The sequence below is a fragment of the Nyctereutes procyonoides genome, unplaced genomic scaffold (assembly GCF_905146905.1).
Source record: "Nyctereutes procyonoides isolate TBG_1078 unplaced genomic scaffold, NYPRO_anot_genome, whole genome shotgun sequence".
NCBI classification, from domain to species: domain Eukaryota; kingdom Metazoa; phylum Chordata; class Mammalia; order Carnivora; family Canidae; genus Nyctereutes; species Nyctereutes procyonoides.
In genome coordinates, this window is record NW_026575131.1 from 20834637 (window position 1) to 20861318 (window position 26682).

Here is a 26682-nt window from a genome sequence, read left to right on the forward strand (position 1 = left end):
CTTTAAAAATGGAGATTATTTGCCTGAAAGCTTGATTTGACTAGCAGTAATCAAATATTAGGCTCAGCGAAGGGAAGGGTAGGGGGGAGCGTCATTGTTGTGATATATATTGCTGTGTGTTTTGCAGTTCCCTTTAAATAGCAATATAAGATTTCTGTTTTGACAAAAGGGGTAGGGAAGAGAAACACAGACATATGGCCTCAAAAGTATTATTAGGATAGTTTTATTTTAGATTAAGACTCATTATTTACTAAGTTTGCTGAAGACAAATATGATTGTGCTGATTACCAATTCTTCCCTCATTAAGGAGGCAGCTTAATTATCTGGAGTAGCTTCCCCGGCTTGATCAAAGTTTCAAGTATTAGAAACGGGGCCTATCTTGTGATTATCTTTCCTTTTTTTTTTTTTTCAACTGCTAAATTGGCATGAACCTTAAATTTGTACACGGGATTCATCCCATTGTTTTAACTAAATATGATGAAGAAGGTTGCAAAATTGTGCAGAAAATGAACGAAAATAGAAGAGCCCTCATCTTATCTCATCTACTTTCTAAATAGCTTGTTATTTGAATTAGGTATCTGAGCAAAAAATCTCTTTCTGCCAGTAATTAAGGAGTCTCATGTTGAAAACCTGAAGTTATTGAAATACGGTAGACATGGTCTCATTTTAGATCTTGTTTTATATTTTCACACTCCCAAAGGAACATTTGTAATGCATAAGTGTAAACTGTAAAATGAAGATGCATTTTGGGGGGTGGGGGGGGGGAGAAAAGAGAAGAAAAAAAGGTGCAGTGAAACAAAAGAGCGAAGATAAAGTCTTACGCCTTTTTATGTCTTTGAACTGAGAACATGTTCTGCATTTTACTGAAGGAACAGGAGGCTAGAATGTAAGTAACTGGTTTTTGCATTAGGCTCTCCCTGGAGGTAGCAGAAAAATATCATGTCCCTGCATGAAATGCGAATGTGAAATCTACCAGAAAGAAATATTTATGACCATTTTATGCTTGATTAGGCTTGGATGACATCTGTTAGAAGACAGGGACTGGACAAAGAGAGAGACGCTCGGGGGCAAATGTTAACGGAGTTGTTTAGACGACGCTAGGGCAGAGGCGTCCATTTACTGCCAGGCAAAACACAGGAATTGTGTTAGCAAGAGAGCAGCTGACAAGAATCCCCCGTGATAGAGACACTGCAAACTGACTCGATGGAATCGTCAAATACAGCTGTTGGCAGTCAGCGCCGTGCCTCAGTTTATGAGCGGGTTTCTAGGTGCAGTCCTGATCCGGTGACTTCCAGGGAGCCAGCACCTTAATAAAGTTACACGCGTGTGACTCAGCTATAAAAGAAGATCATCTTCACTTTTTCAAGTGAGTTTTACATCCTCCTGCCAGGCGGACGTAGCAGTACCAGGAAACACTTCTGTATTTCTCAGTGAGAAGAGAACCAATTAAATGACACACTTGTCTCTGTACATTTGTACAGCCTAAGTTGTTTTGTTTTTGTTTTTGTTTTTGTTTTTGGTCTTAACATAAGTCTCCCCCTGTTTAAAAAACAAAAAGTAGCCCCCTCCGTTCTATAGAAGCACTTCATCACTTTAAACAGTGCAAATGTTTGCCTGAAAAAGAAAAAAGAAAAAAAGTCATCTAACACTGGCAAACATTTTATCAATTGTTAAACATTTCAGTGTTAAAGTAAGTGCTGTTTGTCTGAAGAAATGGCTCTACCAAGAGTGGAGGTATGAGCAGTTATTTCATTCTGGTTCTTTTCCCAGCTTCTTTTCCTGTAAATTTTCTCTGTCTGGAATGCTGATGGGAAATGTTATTTTGTTTTTGTTTGCAGCAGTTCTGTTGTTTTGATTTTGTCTGAGTGGTATGGAAAACAGTACGTCACTTAGAGTGGGTGTTTTGTCTACCGGCCATTTGGCCATTGCACATATATTTCTCATACTTATTACATGATGACAAGGGAACCGAAAAGGCACAATTTTCCAGTTGAATTTTTCTTTCCAGTTTAATAATAGTGAAAAAAGAAAACAAAGTTAATAGATTTAGCAGTGTGATGTACTCGCGATGTGATAGCTGACTTTAGGTGGTTTTCTGTTTCTTGTTTTTTGGTGTTTTTTTTTTTTTTTTCCTCCTTTTCTTTTAGTTCCTGTGGTTAAGGAGCTGTTTAGGGGGAGGTCAGATTAATGCATATATCAGTTTCTATAATAAACTGCATGTGGATAGCATTTCACATTTTGCATAGAGTTGTGAAATGTTGTAATTTAAGTAGGAAAATTCATAAAAGGATAATAAACAATCTTAACATCATTCCTGTGATTAACGTGGATACTCTTGCCCTGGTTTTAGGCCGCATGTAACGTAACCTCTACCAATAAATGTATTTTAATTAAAATGAATCAAAATGAAATTTGGATGAAAACCCAGAATACAAATCTCAAAGAATAACTTAAGGCTGTTTACTGGCTCAGTTTGGACATGCTTTATCTGAAATCATTCTCCACATTTGCAATGTTAAGGAACATATTGCAAGAGTGTAGAAGTTAGCTCTACAAGTAAGTAATTTTTGGTGTAGTACAAAAATATAAAATGGAAACGATGATTAATTTTTCAATTTCTCTCTGCAGATATCTAATCATTGTACCCATGGACCGCCAAAGGCTTCCATTAAAGATTTAAAATGCAAGAGGAAGGTGGAATCCAAAAGATGGGATTTGGGATTAAATAATGTAAAATAACTGCAGGGCAGTAGTGAAGCAAAAGCTATTGGCACAATAAGATTCTTTCAGACATTTTTTTTTTAAAATCCACTTAAAATATTGACACCTCCTTACATACAATGTCATAGATGTGGTATTAATCAAATTATTTATAATGCCAATTAAATTATGAGAACATACTTTTGTTTTAGCTTACACCAATTAAGAGTAACAGCAACCATCGAAAGCGCTCTGAAAATTCGCATTCATGTTCTCTGTGCTTTAAATATTATCCTCTTTATTAAAGGATTTTGCCGGCAGTGTTAACACCGCATATATGTTGCCTCTTCCTTGAGGATTTTAGTTGTAGATGGGGAAATGCAGTGTTTGGGGTGGGGGTGGGGGGTCACCAGTGTATGTACAGCATGATTTTCTTCAAATCAAGGGAACTTTTATAATCCTGGAAGAAGGGGACATCGCCACCTCGGTATATAAAAGCTGTCAGTAAGGTCCAGCCGGGCTTCTCTGAGCTCCGCTGTACTGTCTTTATCACTTTGCTCAGTTCCACATAATAACATCTTCATCTGAGATTGCTGTGGCACAGGGGAACTGCATTTGTTGATCAAATTTGGCTGGATAACACTGTGATCTCGTATCCTGAAGTGCGGAGATGTGCCTGGAATATGTAAGTGCAAAGCTGGCCCCTTGATTGATTGATCCTGCCTGTCACAGAACAAGATAACCGGATCAGTAAATACTCTGTGCACTTCAGCATCATCTCCACAATCAAAAGTGAGGGCATCATGGGGCTGGAAAACACTGGGTCATGATGGGAATGCACACATTTCAGAATCATCATTGGGAATAGAGAGAGAGACACTCACACATACACACATTCGCACGCAAACGCACAAAAAAATTCTTTGTGTGTGGTTTCTTCGAAGGGAACAGTGTAAAAAAAGAGCATTTTCTGTATGTTTAGAACGCTTCCTGGTTATAAAAGTCGAGTTTATTTTGCAGCTGTCATCTTAGAGGTGTACAACATTTATCATAAAAAGTTGTTATTCGAGTTTTGTTTACAGAAGAGATTGAGAATGCAGATTAGGGAAACGGAGCTGGGTAAGAGGTCACTAGTGGTCTCAAGCACAAAAGGAGCTTGCACCCAAGATTTGCTCCTCTTAAAATAAACTTTTTGTTTAAACAGATGGGCCAAACACATGTAAACAAGTTGTTTAAACTTTTACTAAATTCCCAGGGAGTGCCTTTCAAAATTAGCATGGGTTGCCAAATTTGTTTAATTGCACAGAGTTCAAGAAAAGTTTAAAGAACGCAACTGTGCGAGGCTTCGGGAGAGGGGGCCGTCACGTGTCACCAGGTGGCATACATTATTCATGGTGCCTTGATGGGCACACACACACACACACCCCACCCACTGCACTTGTCACCCCGTCTCTTGTGTTGCCTCTCCTGTGCTTGTCCTGTCCTCCGGTAAAACTCTATAATTTTCTGAAGGCAAGGGCTGCCTTTAGTTCCCATGTCTGTGCCCTGGGGTCCCCAGAACGCTGCCCCCTGCAGACCCTGTGCCGCATGGCCAGCAAGGGAAAGAGAACGGAGTGCTGGGCACTCTTTCTAAAGGTTTTTTGAATGACTACTTCTGAGGTTTTACCCGTCTCCAGACTGCGGGCACTGTTAGAACTCAGAGTCCTCCTCTAGAGGAACTTAATTGTGTAAGTCAAGCAAGCGAACCAGTCTTTTGTCCAGTGTTTTCGTGCTGCTAAGTGCAAGATTGACATCAGTTGCTCCAACAGGGTGTTTCTGTTACCACGAGCTACACACAGTTACTGCTTCCCATTTTCTGTGTAGAGAATGCAAATTGTCGTGAGCAAGCGTCCCAGGCCAGTGACTAAAGGAGCCTTCTCACCTGCCTCACCTCTGAATTTTGCAGAGACCTCCAAGTGGCTCAGAACTTTCTGCGGGGCCTGCTGGCCATCTCAGGTGCCTCTGAGGTGGGTGGAGGTGGAGATATGCTTAGCCAAGTGCTTTTGATTTTTTTTTTTTCAGTTTTGTTTGGCTGGAATCAGTATGTACCCTCTTCCTCTCAAACAGTTTGGCCCTGTGGACCACATGGCTCAGAAAAGGCAAGGTGGGCATGAGAGCTGGTCATGCTCAGAGAGAAGTCAGGAAACTTCTCTCTCTGAAGAAATTTCTCCCAAGGAGGGTATATACCAGTTATAGCAAACATCTCAGCAGATGATTTTTGTATAGTGAATCCAGTCCTTATACTTCACAAAAAAATCACCACTTTTGACATGTGTGGCTAGTCTGCTGTGACTGAGTTGGGTTTGTTGTTGTTGTTGTTGTTTTTTAACTTGAAATGATTAAAAAGGCCTTTTGGCAGAATTGGCTTCCTTTCTTAATTTTTTGAATATTAAAGAAAACTTAATTGAGTTTAATGTTCTTGAAACCAAAAAATTTGTGAGGTGCTGATGATTTTAGAGAAGTCATTCTGGGAAACAGGTTTTGATTTTTTTACAAAAAAAAAAAAAGTGGCGCTCCCTTTGAATTTGTTGAAAGCTATTCCTAGTAACGTTTTATAAAATCATTTTCTTTTCAGGGTGTGTTTTATTTCCTTTCCATCTCTTTCAGGAAAGAGAAAGTGTTTTATTGGATATTTTTGTTTCAGTCCTTGTTTCCATTATTTTTGCCAAAATTCATGGGAGTTCACTTTCCGTTTAAATGCCTGAAATATTCCTTGAAGAATCTGCATTTTGGGACAACTAGGAAAAAGTCTATGTAAATTGGTTTAAGGAAGAAAAACAGTTGTTACCCTGGTCCTCTCAACCACTTACTTCTTCCTTTACTTTATAATTTTGGAGGCAAATAATTTCAAGTATAATGGACCTGGGTGTGGAGGAGGCATGAATTTAAAGTTCAAAGGAAGTTTGGTGTTTGTTGTAAGATAAAGCATATCTGAGTTTTCAAGTGAAGGAAGAAAGTAATTTTTACTCACTTAAATGGGCAGTAGATTTGTTCACAGGAAACACAGAACAGGTCCCTGAAAAAGTATGTATACGCTCTTGCGAAGTAGTCTGGGCCCAAAGATTTTGATGAAGGCAGTTTCCCAGTTTGTGAATAGACTTCTATATAAAATGAGTTAGTCTTTGGAGATGAGTATTAAACAGCTTCTGTTCTAGTGACACGCGCTGTTTCTAGCAAAGTGGGTTTTTTTTTTCGCCCCTGCTTTGGAGTCAAGTATCCTTTCACTGTTTAAATTCGGCACTCTCAGTTTGGGATACGTCCATGCGTATTTCTAGTCCCGGCCTATATGTTTCTTTATTTTGGGGCTGGGCTGATGGGATGGGATTTAGCTTTCTTCTGTGCTCAGTTTTACAGACAGGCTCGGGTTTGGCTGGGCAGACATTCGGCCCTTGATCCTTTCCCAGTCGCCATGGTGAAGAGGAGAGAGCTCTCTCTCACTCCTATCTGTGGGTTGCTTTCTAACATTTCTGTTGTCTTGGGAGAAAATTTGAAAAACTGATTAAAAACGGGCAAGTGCATGGCTTCTATGAAAATTCTGCTGCTTCACACCGTGGGACTTGTTTGTTTTGGCTGGCCTCTGCAGCAAGACTGACATATTTATGTAGAAAGCTCATATTTAGTATTTAACTTGGAATTTTACACATCTGAATGATAAACTGAACAGACGCAAGATTTTGCTGGTGGTGGTGTTTTCCCTGCTTCTCCCGAAATGTGAGGAAACAGAGAGGCGACACGTTTTAACATGGTCACCCCCTTGCTCGGCCACCAGAATTTGTAAATAGATTCCTCGATAATGCTGTGGAGACTGGGTACCAAGCAGCCGCCACGTTTGCTATGCAGGAGAGTTAATAAAAATTTTCATTGCTGGAGGAAAGCTTATATACAGTAGTCTGTTTGTCCTGTGTTTCAACCACCTGAGTCACAGCCAAAAAAGCAATTGTCTACTACATATTTCAAACAGATGCTGAGGGGTAGAAGGGGTGACTAGAATTCACAGCAATAAAAGCCCGCTCTCCCAAGTTCCCTTGAAGGAAGTGAACTCATAAAATTTTTGCTGCCGACCTATTTGTCCAGTTCTTTGAAGTATTTAACATTAATTTAGCCTGCAAATCATTGGCACCTCAGTTTTTCATTGAAGTACCCAGGATCTGTTAAAGACATACCGTGGGTGTGCCTGGAAGAAAAGATTCTGGAAGCAGTCTACTAATTTAACTGTTATTCATGTACGTTGTTTTTATTAAGGCCAATATTATATACATTCAAAGTTCTCGAACTCAGAAACTGTTTCTTCTAAGTTTATATTTGCTTGTGTGTGTGAATATAGAGAACACAGGTGTACTACCTGCTTTTCTTTTCTTTTCTCTTTTCTTTTTTTTCTTTTCCTTTCTTTTCTTTCTTTGGCATCAATGCATTTTCTAACGCGCTGGCGGTGCTTGGGAGGGTGATGGCAGTCGGAACTGGAGTGATAAACGCTACCAGGAAGATTTTATCAAATGCGAAAAATATAACTGGAGGGATCCACCCTTAAACTGAACTATCCTATAGCTAGAATATGAGTAGACAAGGTCTTCTACCTCATTCACCTGGTTAATTAGCAAGTGTAGGTAAGGGGGACACTCTATTCCTCAGGAAACTTTTTAGGTTCTCCATCTCTTGGTAGGTAGCAGTGGGTGGCTCAGGAAATAACTCATTTCCTGAGCTTCCTTTTTTTGTTTTGTTTTTTTTTTTTGTTTTTTAGATTTTATTTATTTGAGAGAGAGAGAGAGAGAGAGAGAGAGAGAGAGAGAGAGAACACCAGCAGGGGGAGAGGGAGAGGGAGAGGCAGGCTCCCTGCTGACCAGGGAACCCGACACAGGGCTTGATCCCAGGACCCCAGGATCATGACCTGAGCCAAAGGCAGATGCTTAACCGACTGAGCCACCCAGGGGTCCCTTTCCTGAGCTTATAAAATAGCCATGTGCTCTTGCCCTACTCCACTTCCTCCCCAGGTCTTTATAGCTTACAGAGCTCAGAAGGGACCTCAGAGAAGAGAGGAATTTAGAAGCTAATGGATCAGGTGAAACCTACAGGTGCCAAGGGTGTGTGGCCCTTCGATTCCTGGCTGACAGTTTGAGAACGCAGGGATGACGGTTCTGTCTAAAATAGTTCCTGGGGGATCCCTGGGTGGCGCAGCGGTTTGGCGCCTGCCTTTGGCCCAGGGCGCGATCCTGGAGACCCGGGATCGAATCCCAAGTCGGGCTCCCGGTGCATGGAGCCTGCTTCTCCCTCTGCCTGTGTCTCTGCCTCTCTCTCTCTCTCTCACTGAGTGCCTATCATAAATAAATAAAAATTAAAAAATAAAAAATGTTTAAAAAAAAATAAAATAAAATAAAATAGTTCCTGCATGCACATGTCACCATGTCAACTCCCCCATTTTGATTTGATGGAGCGTGTTTCCTAAGCTGAAATTATCCTAGATGGATTTGCTTATAATTTGACTTTTGCCACTGAATATACATCTCAGTGAGATGGGGACTCTCTCACGTGCTCTGCTTTATCTCTGGCGCTTGGTATGCAGGACGAACTCAGTAAATAACAGGGTAGAGTGGACATTTATTCCAAAAGTCTTAATGTTAGACATCTTCAAGTTTTTGGCTCTTCCTTCAGTTGGGCTAAAACCTTCTGAAAGGATCGTATCGATAATGCCTATTTTGAAAGAGATGTAAAAACAAAGTCTGTGGGAAGCAGTGGTTAATTAGAATTCCAAGCTAGTATTTAGTTACATTTGTCCTACTATTTTGGCCAGATTTCAGTTAGCTAAGTATCTCTTATACCCTGTAATTTACCATACAGTTTCAGCTTTCCAAATAATGGCTTGCTAATGGTAAATGTTGTTTAACTTTCTAATTCAGGGGAGCTACCTGTTCAGCAGAATTTTAAAAATTGTAAGTGATGATTGAAACCAGGTTAAAAAGCACTTAAGGTACATTTGACTGCATGTTTGGCGTCTCTTTGGATGGGCCTGTGGCTGTCGTTACTCTTTTTTTGCATCTGAACGTACACTGCAAGCAGGAATTTTTCTAAATTGGTTCAGAAGTAAAACTTACCTTTACTGAGCAAGCTTTTCCCATCTGGGTGAGTAATGCACCATTTTTATCTGAAGCGTTTGACCCTGTTTCTGTCCAGTGCCTTCAGTGGTGGGTGCTCCTAACTGGAGATTCTTAACCTCATTTATTCCACTCATCCGGACTGGTTTTTTCTCCTTGAGATACAGTTCTGATTGCTCTATTCTCTTGTTACCTGCCTCCTGCTCAATTCCTTTTCTTTAGCTTGGTATAGGGCGAGGGGGGTGGGATGTGACAGACTGAGAATGACCACACATCCTTTCCCACTCTCTTTTTTTCAGATGTTAGAGCCTGTGTCCCCGCCCACCTTGACTTTAGGCAGCCCCTTCACTTGCTTTAGGTCCTAGAACACAGTGGAAGGTATATCGGCCAGTTTCAGGCTTGGCAGATTTCTCCTTACTTCTCTTGGCACCTATCTGCCATGCAGGGAAGTTTAGCCTAAACTTCTGGGTGGTGAGAGGCCACATTGGGGATGGGGAGATAAAAGAACAGAGACATATCTTGGAGGGCCAGTGGAGCTTCCAGCTGAATGCACTTGCATAATTGACCCCCCCCCCCCAGCTAAAGAAGAACCACCCAGCTGAGCCCAGCCAATCCCTAAAATTTTAGACAAAAAAATGTTATCATAAGCCTCCTATAGGGTGTTTTGTAACAAAGCAATGGGGAACGGAAACAGGAGCCTTGCAAATCGAGCCTCAATTTCCTCTTCCATTCTTACTGAACCTTAGACCTTTCAGCCACGTTTGACTCTAGTCCACAAAATGATCTGTTTTCCTTCCCTTAAGCTACATCTTCCCCACCAGATGATCTTTGCATCCTATGCTTTTGTTCCCGTCAAATTGTGGAAGGTTAATTCGCTCCCTGTCTAGTCTCTCCCAAGGCCCTCATGACTCATTACGTGTAACCTCTCTTATATCTCTGTAGTTCAGACTGCATTGATGTGGGGGTTAGGCGAGGAGCTGGCCGTTAACTATTAGGGCTGGTAACCTCTACCTTCTGTGTGGGTCTTAGTTTTCACATCTATAAAATTATTTGGCTGGCTTCTCCAGTGCCTTTCAGCCTTTAATACTTTAGAACAGAGGTGCCCAATAGAATGTTCTGTGAAGGTGAAAATGTTCATTTATTCGTGCTGTCCTGTGCAGTAGCCACTAATGAGTGTGGTACCCGAGTACTTGAAATATGGTTAGAGCAACAGAGGAGCTGGATTTCTGACTTTTTGAATGTTAATTCGTTTAAATTGAAATAGCCACATGTGGCTCATGGCCACCATTTGGAGCAGTGGGGTTCTAGAATTCTGTAGAATTGAAGGGGAAATCTCTATTTTCAGTTAATGCCAAAGTAAGTTTAGCCCTTGATTTTCAGTAGAAACTTACTCATCAGTGTTACTTTTCAGAATCACGGATACAGATGACCTAGTAGCTGAATTACTTACTCCCCAGTTTCTGACCATCTCCTTCTCAAATTGTACTTGGCTTTTAGAGTCCTCACCTGTGCCTAGAGCCAGTGCTGAGCCCACTTTTCTCTAGGAGCGTAAATCATACCCTACTTTTGATCACAGCCCAAGCAGAGACCAGCAGCCTGGTGTGGAGTTGCAATATTTTACAAAACCCCGATAGGCCCAGCTTGGGGGAAAAAAAAAAGTACACAGCAGTGTCAATTGAAAACCAGCCGGGTGGCAAGCGCAGTGCAGTGTAGTGGGAACGGAGCTGCCTTCGGCCCTTTGGATGATTGGGGACACAGCAGCGATATTGTGAAATTACCTTTTTTTATTGGTTCTTGAGCCTTCTGCCGTAAATGCCTCTTCTTGAAGGAAGTGAAGAGAATCCCAGAGTTCAGCTTGAACTTAGGATATGTGCATGGCAGCTCTATATTCATTCTGTAATTTAGCAAAATTGGGACCCGAGGGCCTCTTCTTACATTTGGCCTAATTTTTTTCTTCTAAGCATAATTACATTAATTAGGCCTTCTTTCCTATTGTTTACGTTTACCACCATTTTTTAAAAATCAGGTGAAAAGTGACATCCTTTTTATCACATTATAAAACAGTGTCATTGGTAAACCCCTCCTTGGATGAGATCTTGCTAGATCTTGATTTTTTTTTTTTTTTTTTTTTTTTACTCCTCACCCCCTAGGGTAGGAAATGGAATATTAGTAAGGTCTTATTTCCACACTTCTGAACTGTAAGTTGAAATATAATAGAAAGGATGACTGAAGGTCAGTTGGTCTCAGCTTCACCTCACTGTACCTAAAAAGGGTTATTTGTAGTCAAGGAGGATGGGTTGTGTAAAAAGCTCTCCAAGGGTGATGCCTGGATGGCTCAGTGGGTTGAGCATCTGTCTTTGGCTCAGGGTGTGATCCTGGGTCCAGGGATCGAGTCCTGCATCGGGCTCCCTGCGAGGAACCTGCTTCTCCCTCTGCCTATGTTTCTGTCTCTCTCTCTCTCTCTCTGTGTGTGTGTGTCTCTCATGAATAAATAAATAAAATCTTTAAAAAAAAAAAACCCTCCAAGGCAAGGAACTGTACAGTGTCCCTGAGTGTAATCAAGTCTGGTTAAGAACTCACTCTTGTGGCTACCCGAATTCATTTGCCCACTCCTCTTGGTAATAGCCTGTCCTATATATGAAGACAGTTACTAAGTCACCCTGTGGCCCTCTCCCTTATAGGCTAAACCATCCTGACCCTGGTAACCTTACATTCTCTCTCCTCTTAATCATCCTTGTCCTTCTCTGGATTCTCTCCAACCTAATAGAGTTTTCTGAAAACATGGACCCGGAAAAGAGTTCCTCACACATCTCTGAGTTTCTACGGATAGTTGTGATACATCCAGTAGCCTTTTTTTTTTTTTTTTAAGATTTATTTATTTTAGAGAGAATGCACTCAAGTGGGAGGAGCAGAAGGAGAGGGAGAGAGAATATCAAGCTGACTCCCCTGCTGAGCACAGAGCTGACTGGGGGCTTGATCTCAGCAGATCACAGCCTGAGCCAAAACTGAAAGTTGGATGCTTAACCAGCCCTGCCACCCAGGTGCCCCTCACCCAGTAGACTTTTAAAAAAATGTGTTAAGTAGTCTTCAACTGTTTGTTTCCATATTCAGGGCCTATCTTTCCCCACTCAGCATGTTAGAATTTGTAATAACTACATTTTTTGGGAGCGTGGTCTGTGGGCCGAAAGGGAAATCCAGGGGTCACATGACTTTTAACTTTCAGTCCTGGGTTTATCCATATTTTAATTTGGGGACCCTTTTTATAGTCTCTTATATCATTTATTTTTATTATTTTTTTGAAATATAACTGACAGGTAACATATTAGTTTCAGATGTATAACATGATATAGTATTTGTATGTGTTGCAAAACGATCACCACAGTAGGTCTTGTTAGCATGTACACCATGCATAGTCACACAATTTTTTTCTTGGGATGAGAACTTCTAAGACCTACTCCTAGCAACTTTCAACTATTCAGTACATTGCTAACTGTAGTCACCATGCTGTCCGTGACAGCCACAGGACTTATTTATTTTATCACTGGAGGTCCGTACCTGTTGACCCCCATCACCCATTTCACTTACCCCCCAAACCCTGACCTCTGGCAACCCCCAGTCTGTTTTCTGGGTTTATGAGGATTTTTGTTTTTTTGGGGGGTGTTTTCCTTTTTCCTTACAATGTTTATATATTATCTATGGAAGGACTATTTCTCCATTGCCTGTACTGCATATAAATAGCTGTGGCTTGGAGTGCGTGGGGTGGGGGCAATGAAAGGGGCACACATGTTGGTTACCTCGCCGACGGAAGCCTCAGGGGCCTTGTTCACCCCCAGACTCAGTTTCTGCTGTCTACACTGTTCACCCACACCTTACCATGAGTGCCTCAGAGGGAGTAGTAGTTCAGGGGACCTCCTGACTATCTGAACTTAGCCTCCATGGTCACTCTCTACTCTGCCACTCACTTTTATCTGTTCCCAGCAAGCTGAGGCACTGTACTCATTTTTTGTGTATGGGTTATCTGATTATGTCTTTCCCACTTTTTTTTTCTTCCTTCCTTCCTTTTTTTTTTTTTCTTCTCTTTCCCACTTCTGAATAGAAGCTTCATGAGGACAGGAGCTTATATGCTTTTTTCTCCCTCCTTTGCATAATTAGCATGCAGGTATCAGTGACCTCTTGATGGAAGGCAGGAGAGAAAGAACAACTTGATATCAGAAGATTTACATTCTTATCACAGTAATACCACCGGTTCAGCTTCTCTATGTGACACTTGGGCAATACACTGAGTATTGCTGGCAGCCATTTCTTCTCCTGTTTAATGAATAGCTTCAATGCATTTATCCAGAAAGTTTCTTAAGTCTTCTCACCTCTGCCCCTTAACCTACTGTATTCAGATTCCATGATTCAACCTAATTTCCACGTGCTTGGGGTACAGGTGAGTGGGTAATATTTCTATTTGTATTTAAGAGCCACCCATTTCAGGGATGAACTTTTTCATGCTGCCTTATCTTTCTAATATTTTGGTCTGATTTTGTTCCTGGGACTGGAGCACTGTTATTTAAAGGGCATTCAGAATTTTCAAGTCCTTTCTGTGTTAGACCATTTCCTATTCCTGTCTTCTCCCCAACATTCTCTGCTCTCTGTTTCAACACTCCAAAACTTGTTTGAAAATCTATACCTACTTAGTCAATTTTTTTTTTTAAGATTTTATTTATTTATTCACGAGAGACACAGAGAGAGAGGCAGAGACACAGCCAGAGGGAGAAGCAGGATCCCTGCAGGGAGCCCGATGTGGGACTCCGTCCCGGGACTCCAGTATCACACCCTGAGCTGAAGGCAGATGCTCAACCTCTGAGCTACCCAGGGATCCCTACTTAGTCAATTTTCTAACATGGTTTTGGGTGGTCTACAATGCAGGTCAGATCCCGACCTGAAGCCCCTGGGTTTGATTAATGTAAGATGGCGCCCTGTCCTTTGTTGCTGTGTACTGGAGGTATATTTGTGCTTTTCCTGTGACACCCTGAACCAGACAGTCTTTTGTAGGTTGTTGTTGTTGTTCTAGGTCTTAATGCTGGGTTTTCCCTAGTCGTCTGATGATCAAGACATCCACTTGTTCCTCTGCTTTTCAGTCTTGATTGGCCAGTACCTCTCCCAGGCCCGATGTGGTAAACAAGGCCAGGCCCTGCCCAGATGTGCTGACCTGAACAGCCCGGGAGGCCCACCTTCCTTTCTGTTCTTCCGGCCCTTGCTGTGTAAAGAAGCGTGTCAGCCAAAGACTCTGCCTTCTCCCTCGCCCGTTTCATAAATTCTGGATGTTAAACTAACCTGAAGCATTAAAATCACATTTCTTTGCATGGTATTAAATTACCAGTTATGCTTTGACCTCTGCTCATTACATGAGAGCTTATCCTGCATTTTCCACTCCACCACGACGAGACCAAATATCCCAGCAGCTCCCTAAAGACTCCATGCCTTTGCACACACTGGTCTTATTCCCCAAATACTCATCTCTTCTTTGCTTCCTCTTTTCCTTTTTTTTTTTTTTCCCCAGGCTCGGTTCACTTCTCCTGTGCTTTACAAAGCCTCTCTCTTTTCGCCACTTCAATGCACCCCTTCACTGAAGCATAAACCCCACTGGCTGATGGTGGATGACGGGTGTTCACCATTAGGCTTTTGAGGCTGGCAACAATGTCTTTACCTTTCCTGCACCTGCATCGTGCTGGGTGCTGAGTAGGTATTGAGTGAGTAAAGGGAGAAATGGAAGGAAGGGAACCCATTCTTCACTTTCAGTCTCACGTAGCAGGATCCCCGGCTTATGCATTCAGCCCTCACTTGAATACTTCTTTTTCCTAGAGCTGTTCCCTTTTTCCTTTGGACATTTTGCTCTCAGCGGTCACTCAGTCATTCAGCAATCCTTCCGATTTCTCTTGTAATTAAACATTCATCTCTGGCTGGTGTCCATCCTGCAGGAGAGATTGCCATCTGCCAGGGAATCAATGAGCACCCCAGCCGAGCCGAGCCCCACCAAAGAAGCCCATGGCCAAACTATTTTGGCTTAGTAAATAAGAGCTGGTTTTCGTTGATTGTCCACAAGCACAAAGGAATAAATCCTCTTCCTTTGCTTCATGGTTCCCTGTGCTGCAGGCCTGGCTTACCTGCTCCACTTGACATGTGGCGTTTCCCCTTACGTCAAGAAAGGAAGCATGTGGAGCTGTGTGGGCTACACCATCCTAAATAAGGCCTGAATGTTCTGCATAGGGGGTGAAAATATCATTGAGTCTTTGTAGCTAAGGATGTGGATATTAGACGGTAGCTGAGCAATGAAGGCAAATGGCCTGAGCCCCGCCCAAATCACAGATATGCCAGGTGAAAACTTAGATGTTAGCTGTCAGGTGGCACAAATGATTTTGTTCAGTAGTGTTTAACATGAGCTATCATTACGAATTGCTGCGAGCACTGCGCTGGCCAGCGTGGTCTAGCCCCTGCTCCCATGAGCTCTTGAAAAATGGCTAGAGTGAACTGAGATGCTCTGTAAGTGGAAAAGACACTCCAAAGCTTAAAGACTTTGTATGTTTAGTATGTTAACAATGTAGAGTATCCCATTGATCATTCTGTGTTGATTTCACATTGAAGTGATAGTATTTTAGAAATACAGGTTAAATAAAATGTGTCTGACATGAATTCCACCCATTTCACCTAACTTTTTTAAAGTTTGGCTACTAGAAAAGTTAAAATTAGCTATGTGGCTCACATTGTATTTCTCTTAGCTCTAAACTAGAAATTCCTTTTTTTATTTTTTAAAATATTGTATTTACTTGAGAGAGAAAGGGACAGAGGGGGAAGGAGAAGCAGGATCCCCGCTGAGCAGGGAACCCAACGTGGGGCTCGATCCCAGGACCTCGGGATTATAACCCAAGCTGAAGGTAGACCCGTAAGTGACTGAGCCATCTAGATACTCCTAAACTGTAAGTTTCAGTGTAAGATTGTGTTTCAGACTGAACCCAAGCATTGCATACTTTATATGCATTTCCAGGAATATGTCCTTTTTATGCTGTGGGTGATCTTTGAGAATATATCATGATAAAGACATACACTTTGCATTGACACAAACCTGAGTTTCATTCCCAACTCTCTCTGGCCAGTATACCAGCACTGTGAACTCTCTGAATCTCAGGTTCCTTAACTGTATAAAGGGAATAATACCCATCTGAGCATCCTGTGGTTAGGCGTGGAGTAATGCAGTATTTTTTCTAGTAATATTGGGATACATTTTAGTTACAAGAATTGGGTAATTGTACTTCTCCCAAGTTAACAAATTCAAAATCTCTGTTTTGAAATTTTATTGCAAGCATAAAAAACACAAAAACCAAAATCCCCACTCCTTGGCACCTGTTACTGTATGTCTGCCAGCTACTCCTAATGGAATTGTGGTAGCCTCTGTTCCCTGAGAGTGACATGCTAGCCAGCGTACTTTGCAGGAGCTAACTTTCTCCTTTTTTTAGGATTTTATTTATTTATTCATGAGAGACACAGGGAGAGAGAGACAAAGACACAAGCAGAGGGAGAAGCAGCCTCCATGCAGGGAACCCAATATGGGACTCAATCCCAGGACTCCAGGATCACGCCCTGGGCTGAAGGCAAGTGCTAAACCGCTGAGCCACCCCGGTGTCTCTAGGAGTTATCTCACTGAAACTTCAAAACAACCCCAGAAGGAATGTCCTATTATTGTTTCCACTCAATAGATGCTACACTGAGGCACAGTGAGGTGAGGTGACTTACCCAAGGTCGTACAGCTAGCTCCTGGGTGGTCAACTGGGCATTGAGCCCAAGTGGTCCAACTATAGAGGCACATTTTTGTCTCTCCTCTTTACTGTCCACCAGTGAATAGAAAACAGAACCAAAGAACCAATAGCAAATGAACGCTCACAGGAAATATGCCTTTCCTGGGCACCTGTTCTCACGATTTTATACCATAGACCTAAGGTATTTTTCCTCAGCGTGTTTTTCCTAGTTGTACAGTGGACTTAAGTATATCCTGGCTTTAGAGCTTTCCTCAAAGAATACCTTGATTCCCAGACCCATTACAGTCAGAATCAGGTGTAGGCAATTCCAAGATAAAATTATATGGGGAAAAAAAGCATCGCACCATATCTGGTCCCTGAGAAATATTTTCCTTCTTGAGAGCCTTTTCTCATTTGTACACAATTACTACAGTACTTAGTATGCTGTTTCCAATATGCAGATAGTAGGGGCTCAGTAAATGTTATTTATTGATGTTTATTGCAGTGCTTCTGAAAACACAACTTCAGAAAGTAAAGCGTCCCATCTTTTTATTTTTTTATTTTATTTTTTTAAAGATTTTATTTATTTATTCATGAGAGACACACACACAGAGAGAGGCAGAGACACAGAGGGAGAAGCAGGCTCTATGCAGGGAACCCGAAATGGGACTCGATCCCAGGTCTCTAGGATCAGACCCCAGGCTGAAGGCGGGTGCTAAACTGCTGAGCCACCTGGGCTGCCCCAGCATCCCATCTTTTAAAACTACAGTCATTCACTTCATTAAACTGTCTGACTTGGGATGTGAATATGTGCTCTCTTCCTGTAGGATTGTCTCTTAGAATAATTACCACTGACTGGAGTTGAGCTTTGAGCGGTTTACTTCTCTTATGCTTATGCTGGAATCTTCCTCTTTACCTTAACGTGACACACCCACAACCCCAGCAGACACTGCCTGGTCATTTCATGATGTATATCTTTCCTTATCGTCCCGTGTTTAACCAAGAGGATTAGGAGACATTGATGGAGTATTTTCTTTTCAGCTAAGATGCCGACACCTGGATGGGGTGGGGATGTTGGCCGAGTAGTCTGTGATCAAAGTTCATCACCTCCGAACTCATTTGGAGAGTTGAAATGTGCTTATGTGCTTGGTTGAGACGGGGTTGAATCATTAGGAGGAAATATTTACAGACTTGGAGAACTCCCTGGAGAACAGGCAATTCAAGGGAAAGGCCTGGATTAAAGGTTCGCAGGGCCAGCCTTCTGCTGACTCTTAGCTCCTCTCAGGGCCACCGTGTGTCCTGCGCTGAGCTCCCCCGAGTGGCCTGAGGGGCTGGGCAGGTTGGGATACCCAGGGGTGCGAGTGGCCAGGTAAGCCTCTGCGCCTTTAACAGGGTGTTGAACAGCAAGCAGGATGTGCTTATCAGAATCGTGACAACTGTAAACAGTCACAGAGTTCAGCGGTCTGGTTTCAGGTGGGCCACCGCAGAGCCCGGAGCCTGGCGGGCAGTTCCCCGGGAATGCCAGCCGTGGCTGTGTGCACGGGTGGGGAAGAGAAAGGGCTGGAAAGTATGTTAGCCAGAGGCTCCGTAAGGGAGCTCCCAGCCTTTCCACCCCACCCTTCTTGTCCAGAATGTTAAACTGAGGCTCAGCAAGCAGGAATGCATACTTAAATTATTAACAGAAGCTAGCATCTCTTGCTATCGGTAATATTCCAGGCACTTGGATAAATACTTTCTGTGTCTTATTTAATATCTATGCCAGCTCTCTGAGGTGTAGGTCATAGTATCCCACCTGTTTTGCAGACGGGGAAACAGAGTCTCAGAGAATTAAGTTACTTCCTCAAGGTTGTGGACTTTGGAAGTTCCAGAGCTGGGGTTTGGGAGCAGGTTTGTCAGTCAGAGCTCCCCCTATTCCCTGTCACACACCGGGGCCTCCTCAATAAAGCAGGCTAAGGCATTTCTCAGCCTGCCTCTTGTGGAAACCAACTGTATCCTAGGAGAGATTGTGTGTGTGTGTGTGTGTGTTTTCTATTGCTGTGTAACAAAATACCATGAACTTTGTACCTTGAAACACATACATTTATTATCTCACAGTTTCCATGGCATCCAGACCTGCCTTAACTGGGTCCTCTTCTCAGGGTCTCACGAGTCTGTAATGAAGGTATCGGCAGGTCCTGATCTCCTGGGAGGCTTGGAGTCCTCTTCTAAGCTCAAGAGTTGTCCCGAATTCACAGAATTCAGTGCATTGAAATTGTAGGACTGAGGTCTTAAGTTTTTAAAGTACTGCCTAGTGATCCCTGCCTTGTAGCTCTCTCTGCACATGGCAGCCTGCTTCTTTAAGGCCAGCAGAAGGTGTCTTTGTCCTCAGTAAGAGCGCCAGCCCTCCTTTTCAAAGGCTCACCTGGTTAGGGCAGGCCCACCACAGGGTACCTCTCTTTATTAACTCCTAGTTAACTGATTAGGAACATTAACTGCATTTGCAAAATTTCTTTTGCCATGCGGCATGATCAAGGGAGTGATGTTCTATCATACCCACAGGTCCTGCTCACACTCACAGAGGGGGTATAGTGCAACGACATACAGGTCAGTAGGGCCATCTTAGTATTTTGTGACTGTAGATACTATAGCTAATGCTGCTTCTTCAGCTTCCTGGAGGGAAAGGGAGAAGGAGAAAGAACTAAGTGAACTCTGGGAGGCTGTGGTACAAGGACCATGGGTAGAACAAGAGATAGCAATGAAGCAATATTTCAGGATGCACAGGCTCTGCAGCCATATAATAAGAACCCGCCCCTTGCATTTCCTAGGCATGGGATGGTAAAGAGGTGGTTTAGCCGCTCTGTGCCTCAGTTTACCCATAAGTAAACTGCAGATACTCTATTCCCTTATACTTCCTGATGATAAATAATTAGCATTAGGTAGAGCTTGGCATCTGGTGAGTGCTTGTCAAAGGCCACCCGTTCGTGTTTAGGTCTCCTGTTTGAAGGACACAGGGAATCAGAAACAGGAGTATAGAATTCATTTGTTTCCGTGGGGTTGGTGGAAGCCTGTGCCTTCCAGGCAGCATGTGGGTGAGTTCACACCATGAGAGCAGCACAGTAGACCAAAGCACAGAAGGTAGCATGATTCGTCGTGAAGCAACATGCCAACCTGCAGAAAGGCAGCGTGATATACTAGAAAGAATATCCTGGGAGATACTCTAGGACTGCTTTTGCCAATAGTTCTCTCCTTGGTTATCATCCAGGTCTGTGGGCCTCAAGTTTTTTGTCTGTAAAATAAGCCAGTGGGTAAAAGGTGGGTCCTTGAAGTAGCAGACTGTCTGTGGCACCTGCTGGCTCTAAGTGTCATCGTTCTCCTGAATGGCTTGCTGTGCAAGGTGTGACCAAAAGAATTAAACCTATTGCATTAGCTCTGTGTGAAACAAAAAGACTCTATTGACACGCACATCCTTATTGGAAATAAAGTGAAGGAAATTCATCTTGCCAAATTATTGGACTGGACTGGACTTCTTGTTTTTCTGTACCATGCAGAGTGGCTGTATCCCTTGCCCTTGTAAATTTCCTCCGTGTGTTTTTCCCAAGTAGCAACTTTTATAGCCCCCTTAATATAAATGTGAGAGAGGACAAACTTAGTGGCCTTTGGGGCTTGGGGTGGGTGGACAGAGATGAGCAGAAATCAGAACCTCCTTGACCTGTTCCTACACTCGCAGATCCTCCCTCCCCCCAACCTTGTTCCCACCTTGACCTAGGCAGCCTTCCCTTGATGTTATGAGTCCCCATGGAAGTATACTGGTAGCTGCCACTTTAATTCTGTGGGTTAGAGGCCAGGTCTTGACAAAAGAAAAGTCAAATACTGCATTAACAACAGCCACTTGTGGCTTATACTTTGCAAGGGCTTGGATATATTACTTAATTCCCCAACAAGTTTGCACCCTAAGTAGTCCTATCCACATCTGGTGCTTGAGGAGACTGAGGCTGGGATGCGTTACGTAACTTGCCTGTACACAGTAATAAGTGGCTGAGCAGAGATTTGAACCCACGTGTGCTATGTGCCAAAGTCTGTGCTCTTAGCAGAGCAGGGTACACAGCTGGAACATTGTCTCTTATTTTAAGCTGTAGAGCCCACTCTTGGCCTCCTTCGTGTTTTCTTTCTCTCTCTCCCTCTCTCTCTCTCTCTCTCTCTCTCTCTCTCTCTCTCTCTCTCTCCCCCTCCCTCCCTCCCTCTCTCTCTCTCCCTCCAGATCCCAAATAGTTAAGAATCCAGGGTAATTCCCAAAAGCTGAGGTTGAGAAGAAGGAAGCGGTACACCTACCCTCAGAGGGCAAATATATCCAAGTGTATACAAAAAAGAGACAAAAGAGGCCATATCAGAGTCAATATCACCATGCCAAATTCTCAACATTGAGCTAGAAGAAAACTATATTACAAAAGATATTTCTGATGTGCTTGTGGTAAAGAGTCATAACTAGAAAATATACATGTGACAGTTCTTCATTTAAGTGTAAACTTATTAAATTATAGTTTTTTTTTTTTAACAAAAAGGGGAAACTACAATAGTAACAGTAGAATGGTCTTTGTAGAGAATGTAGAAAAATTTTAGAAATTTGTGCTTTGGGAAGTTGCAGAATGTACTTATAGTTAAGGATTAATTTTCAGTCACAGATCACAAAGGTCTCGATGAGTAAGATCAGTATCAAGTTTCAGGGTGGTTGTATTTTTTTCTTCTTCTGCCAGACTGTCTGAAACTTATCTCAAGTATCATGGTAAAAAGAGAAGTGGCGGGTAGACACAAAAATGTAATAGATATATTTTAGGGATAGAATATGAACTGCCTTTCTAAATGCATATCAGAAGGAGAATTTATTCCAGTTGAGTAGGTTTAATGATATAATTTTACCATATTAAATCATAATTGCTCTTTAAAAGAAAGGAGAGATGCATGCATTGCCACGGCCGGGCTATCCCACTCCATCCAAATAGCAGCCTCCCTGGTACTTGTTGAGTTTGCCCTGCTCTCACACACACCAGAGCGGATTTGTAGCTTTTCTTTGGAAATCTGGGTGGGGATAGGGAGGAGGGACGAATAGTCTGAGAAATCGGAGCGTCCGCATTCAAGCGCTTGCCATGGCTTTGGCAAAACCATCTCCTGCTATTAGGCTGCCAAGCTAAAGCTTATGAAAAGATGACACCTCTGACTATCTGGAACCAAATTATTTTAAAAAGTTAAATCATGCTTCAAGATGGCTGGTATAGCTGCATTACTTAGGGACTAAACAATTTCTACTCTTATGGAAATTGATCATCATTTTAGTAGGTACTAATGATTGCTTTTGTAGGTAAATGATTTTCAGTGCCATTGGATTTCCTTCTTCCCACTAGAAGAAAAAGGAGGAGGATTCACAACCACGAATTGATGGTATATTTGGAGGAAAACAAAGTTAGAGTCTCAATGATGTTTTAGTTTTAATAGGATCTGATTTCATATCATGAACTGAATTCACTGGAGGCATATTTTATATGTGAATTTGTCACCTGTACTTGAGCGTACCTTACATGTCTTTATTTGTATTTTTTTTTTAAGTAAGCTCTATGCCCAACATCATGCTTGAACTCACAACCCCGAGATCAAGAGTCATGCGCTCTACTGACTAAGCCAGCCAGGCACCCCTTTCACATCTTTATTCTACTTTATTTTATTTTAAAAGATATTTACTTATTTATTCATTCATTCATTCATTCATTCATTCATTTATGAATGAATGAGAGTGAGTGAGATCATGGGGAAGAGCAGAGGATGAGGAATGAGACTGATTCTGCGCTGAGCCCCGAGCGCAGAGCCCAATTCAGGGCTCGATCTCCTGACCCCGAGATCATGACCTGAACCAAAATCAAGAGTCAGACACTTAACTGACTAAGCCTCCTGGGCGCCTCTCACATCTTTATTTTAAATAACACACAAGTAATACTCAGCCTGCCCAAGTGATAAGATGCATAATGTGGTTTTTAAAAACGTTTTTATTATCTTTTAAAAATGTAATACCTAATACATAAAAAAGAATATACCATATTTCATCAAGTCTTTTAGGCCTTTATTTTGTATACCAGGAGTAAAGTGAAAATGGAGCCAAGTCAACGAATCCATAATGCTTTCTTTTCTCATGTCTTTTATGAGGCATCCCGGTGTTAAAGATGTTAAAATAAAAAACAATGACAGTGTATCTCAGGAGCCATTAGGTCTGGCACACAGCATACTTAGTTATGAAACAAAATATAATAAGTGTGCATGAACACCCTCAGACCCAATCAATCCAAGAACTGCCCCATTACTTACAATCTGCATTTCCTCCTGTAGCCTAGACCGGTGGGCAGTCCTCCTCCTGAATTTTGGGTTTATTCTTGCTTTGCTTTTTAAACATATTTCAGTTCTCCTTCCTGTTAAAATCTGAATTCTACAAGGGTAGAGGCAGTTTGTGTTCTCCACCACTGTTGCCTTCAGAACTTGACAAGGAACCCAGCCCAATGAATTTTGGTTAACTTTTATTGGCAAACTGTATAAGCAGATTTGTCTGGGGCATATTCAGATTGTCTCTCCCCTTCAAGGTGTGGTTTAAATACCATTTCCTCCAGGAAATCTCTTGACAACCTAAACTGGAAATGATCCTGCCTCCCTTTTGAACTCTCTCAGGGACTTATCTTTATTCCCTGTACTGTACTGTGAATATACCTCCTCCTTTCAGTTATGGCCGTTAACACGTCCCTGTCTTCCTGCTACTCTGGTCATAGTAGACTCCGTAAAAGTGAGGTTAGCAAACTTTTTTTTTTATAAAAAAAAGTATTTAATAGGGGCTCAATCAGTTGGGTGGCTTAGTCAGTTGAGTGGCTGACTTTGTTTCAGCTCATGTCATGGTCTCAGGGTCATGAGTTGGGCTCCACTTTCTGCTTGGTGAGGAGTCTGCTTGGGATTCTCTCTCTCCCTCTCAATCTGCCCCTCCCTCCTGCACGCGCTCTCACTCATAAATAAATAAATCTTTTCTTAAAAGTAGTTAAAACACATCGGCCTCTTCTTTCATGTTATTTTGTTAATTTTCTATTGGATTTATTTATTCCCTTATTGATTTATAAGAGAGTCTTATGCACCACAAAAATTAGACATCTTTCTTAGGTTGATGATATGCAAATATTTACCCAGTATTTCAGAATTTGTTCTACTCTTTCAGCCATATTCAACTTTAATATGGTTTTATTTATCAATTGTTTATAGTTCCGAGCTTTTTGTTATTATACTCAGATAATGCATTTCTGTCTCTGAGATGACAAGAACGTTTCGGTTTTTCCTTTTTGAAATACACTTTTTTAAAATGCAGATAAGGCTGGGATCTTAAAGGAACCTCCCCTACTTTGGCACCATCATTTATTCTTTCCTGTGTTTAACCAACACATTTATTTAGTCTCTATAGTATATGAAAATGAGTAAGATTAGAAAATCTTTCTATTAGGTGCCATGAGAAGCTAGCCCAGTGACACAATCTGATGTGCATTTCCAAGAGATCTCTCTAGCTAATCTGCAGAGTAGAGATTTTGAGGGCAAGAAGGGAAGCAAAGAGAGAGAAAAACCATGCCTGCTTGGCATAGACCCAGAATTTGGTTAGTAGATCCAAGGTTCAAATTTCCAAGTTAGAGCTTAGAAAGAGACTTCTCCAAATTAGAAGTAGAGCACATTTGCTGCTGCTGAAATGCTGGAGAATTCAGACTTCCAGATTAAATGCTAGCTTGAACCTAGAGCAGAGAGGGACTTTGGGGACCATTCAAAGGAAAGCTGGACAGGTGGCAACCTTGCTTGCTTGGCTCCAGCAAGTAGAGCCATGCTCACCGGTGATGGATGGCTTCACATTGTTCCTGCACGGCACACAGAGGCAGGAGGGGGGAGCGGATGGCGCAGCCCCTGGGGAGCTCAGAGAAGTCTCTGGGCTTTTCTTGCACTTTGTCTTCCCCTTAGTATTCCAGCCAAGGTATTAACTCTGTTGGAGCCATGTTTCCGCCTAGAAATCTCACTATTGTTACCTGTGCTCTTATTCACACTCCTAGTATTTATATTTTAACTCATTTTAAACTCAAAGCATCTGAGTTTTCAGTGAAAATGAAACAATTAGAGTAATATGCAAAGGAAGATAAAGTTTTTTTGTTGTTGTTTTTTAAGGATTGAAGGAACTGGACTACGTGCAGTTTATTATTATAATCATCCCTTTCTCCAAAGCCCATGAATATTTTTTTGTTCCACCAATGCATTATTTTTTTGCTCTTTATTTTATAAATGATTCTTCCCCTTGACTTCCCAATCTCAGGAGACAACAGCGTTTCCCTTGAAAATACAGAGGGTGAATCCACCCTGTGTGTGTGTTTTCCAAGTGTTGGTTTTCCAAGACATTCTCATGAAAAGGACTCGTATTGCCAAGTCATTTTTTAATATAAGGAGGTCCATGTTTGGGCATTGAAATTAATTTCCCTTATCTCGCCATACAAATAGCCACCCTGGCTTCTTTGATTTATTACCTGGGATGGTTCAGCGGCACTAAAAACAGAGGACGGGAAGACATCACCTTTACGTGGCATCATTAGTCACGGCATTAAAAGCATCGCCCCGAATGGACTGCTTCACACAAGCTCCTGCCCGTGCCATGAAAACACCTTGTTCTCTTCCTGTATGCTCAAGACATTGGGCCCATCCATGGCTTCCAGGCCACATTTTTCATTTCTTAGTAAGTTACCCCATTCCAAAAATCCTTCCTGTTTTTCCTCCCTAGCATAGGATAAAAGAACTTTCTAAATTGCAAATATATAATCCCTGAGTGAAGACAGGTAGTGGCTAGGGTCAACTATGTTAGAGTCACACCTCCAGCCAAGGATTTATATACAGAATATGCCAAGAATTCTCAAAACCACGGTAAAATTTTTTTTAATGGGCAAAAGGTGAATAGAAATTTCACCAAAAAAGATGCACAGAAGGCATGAAAAATTATTCAACATCATTTGAGATTAGGGGGATACAAATTCTGACCACCTGTTGCAATGGCTAAAATGAAAAAATACTGACAATATCTAGTGCTGACAAGGATGTGGATCAAACAAACTTGCATGCTCTGCCAGTGGGAATGCAAGAGGGCATAGCCCTCTGAAAAAGTTGGGTCACCTTCTTAAAAATAAATATACACATACATAGTTACTATGTGGCCCAGCACCCATACTCCTGGGCATATATCCTAGGGAAGAGAAGACCTGTGTTTACTGAAAAACCTATTCATGAAGGTTCATAGAAGCTTTATATATAGTAGCTCCATGCTGAGGTAAATCTAAATGTTTTCAGTGAGTGAGTGGATAAACAAAGTATGGTACCTCCATACAGTAGGCTAATAATTAGCAACGATAAGCGATGAACTATTGATGTACCCACCAGCTTAGAAAAATCTACAAGATGCTCTGTTCCATAAAAGAAGCCAGTCTCAGGATGCCTGGGTGGCTCGGCGGTTGGGCGTCTGCCTTTGGTCCAGGGCGTGATCCTAGAGTCCCAGAGTCAAGTCCCACATCAGGCTCCCTGGATGGGGCCTGCTTCTCCCTCTGCCTGTATCTCTTTCTCTCTGTGTCTTTCATGAATAAATAAATAAAGTCTTTAAAAAAGTAAATAAATAAAAGAAGCCAGTCTCAAAGGTACATATTACATGATTTCATTTGTATGGCATCATTGGAAAAGCAGAACTACAGTAATGGAGAAGAGATCCAGGTTTGTCAGAAATTAGGGATGGAGGAGGAGGATCTGCCTATGAAGGAATAGCGCAAGGTGGTTTAGGAGGTCATGGAGCTGTTCTGTATTGTGATCGTAATGGTGATTATGCAGATTTATACATGTGTTAACATTAACAGTACTACATACCCTGCATTATCTAAAGAGTCAACTTTCCTGTTTGGCAAATTGAAAAAATGATAATAATAAACCTAAGTCCAAACTTCTGCTTAGGATCTGCAAACCACAGCTTCTCTTTTATGGTTCGTCTGGCTTCTTCTTGGCCTTCTGGCCTCTCTTGTGAGGTC

General features: G+C 42.0%; 1 protein-coding gene across 10 annotated transcripts in view; it reads left to right on the forward strand.

The window, feature by feature from the left end:
• FOXP1 (forkhead box P1) overlaps positions 1-26682 on the forward strand; it is a 582432-nt gene that overhangs the window by 372388 nt on the left and 183362 nt on the right. Inside the window, exon 1 of one of the 10 annotated variants that reach the window (XM_055342947.1) lies at positions 17955-17972. The exons of the other annotated variants lie outside the window; for them this stretch is intronic. The gene's annotated coding sequence lies outside the window, so the exon portion shown is untranslated. Of the gene's footprint in view, positions 1-17954; positions 17973-26682 lie in introns of those variants that run through there. 10 annotated transcript variants of the gene reach the window in all.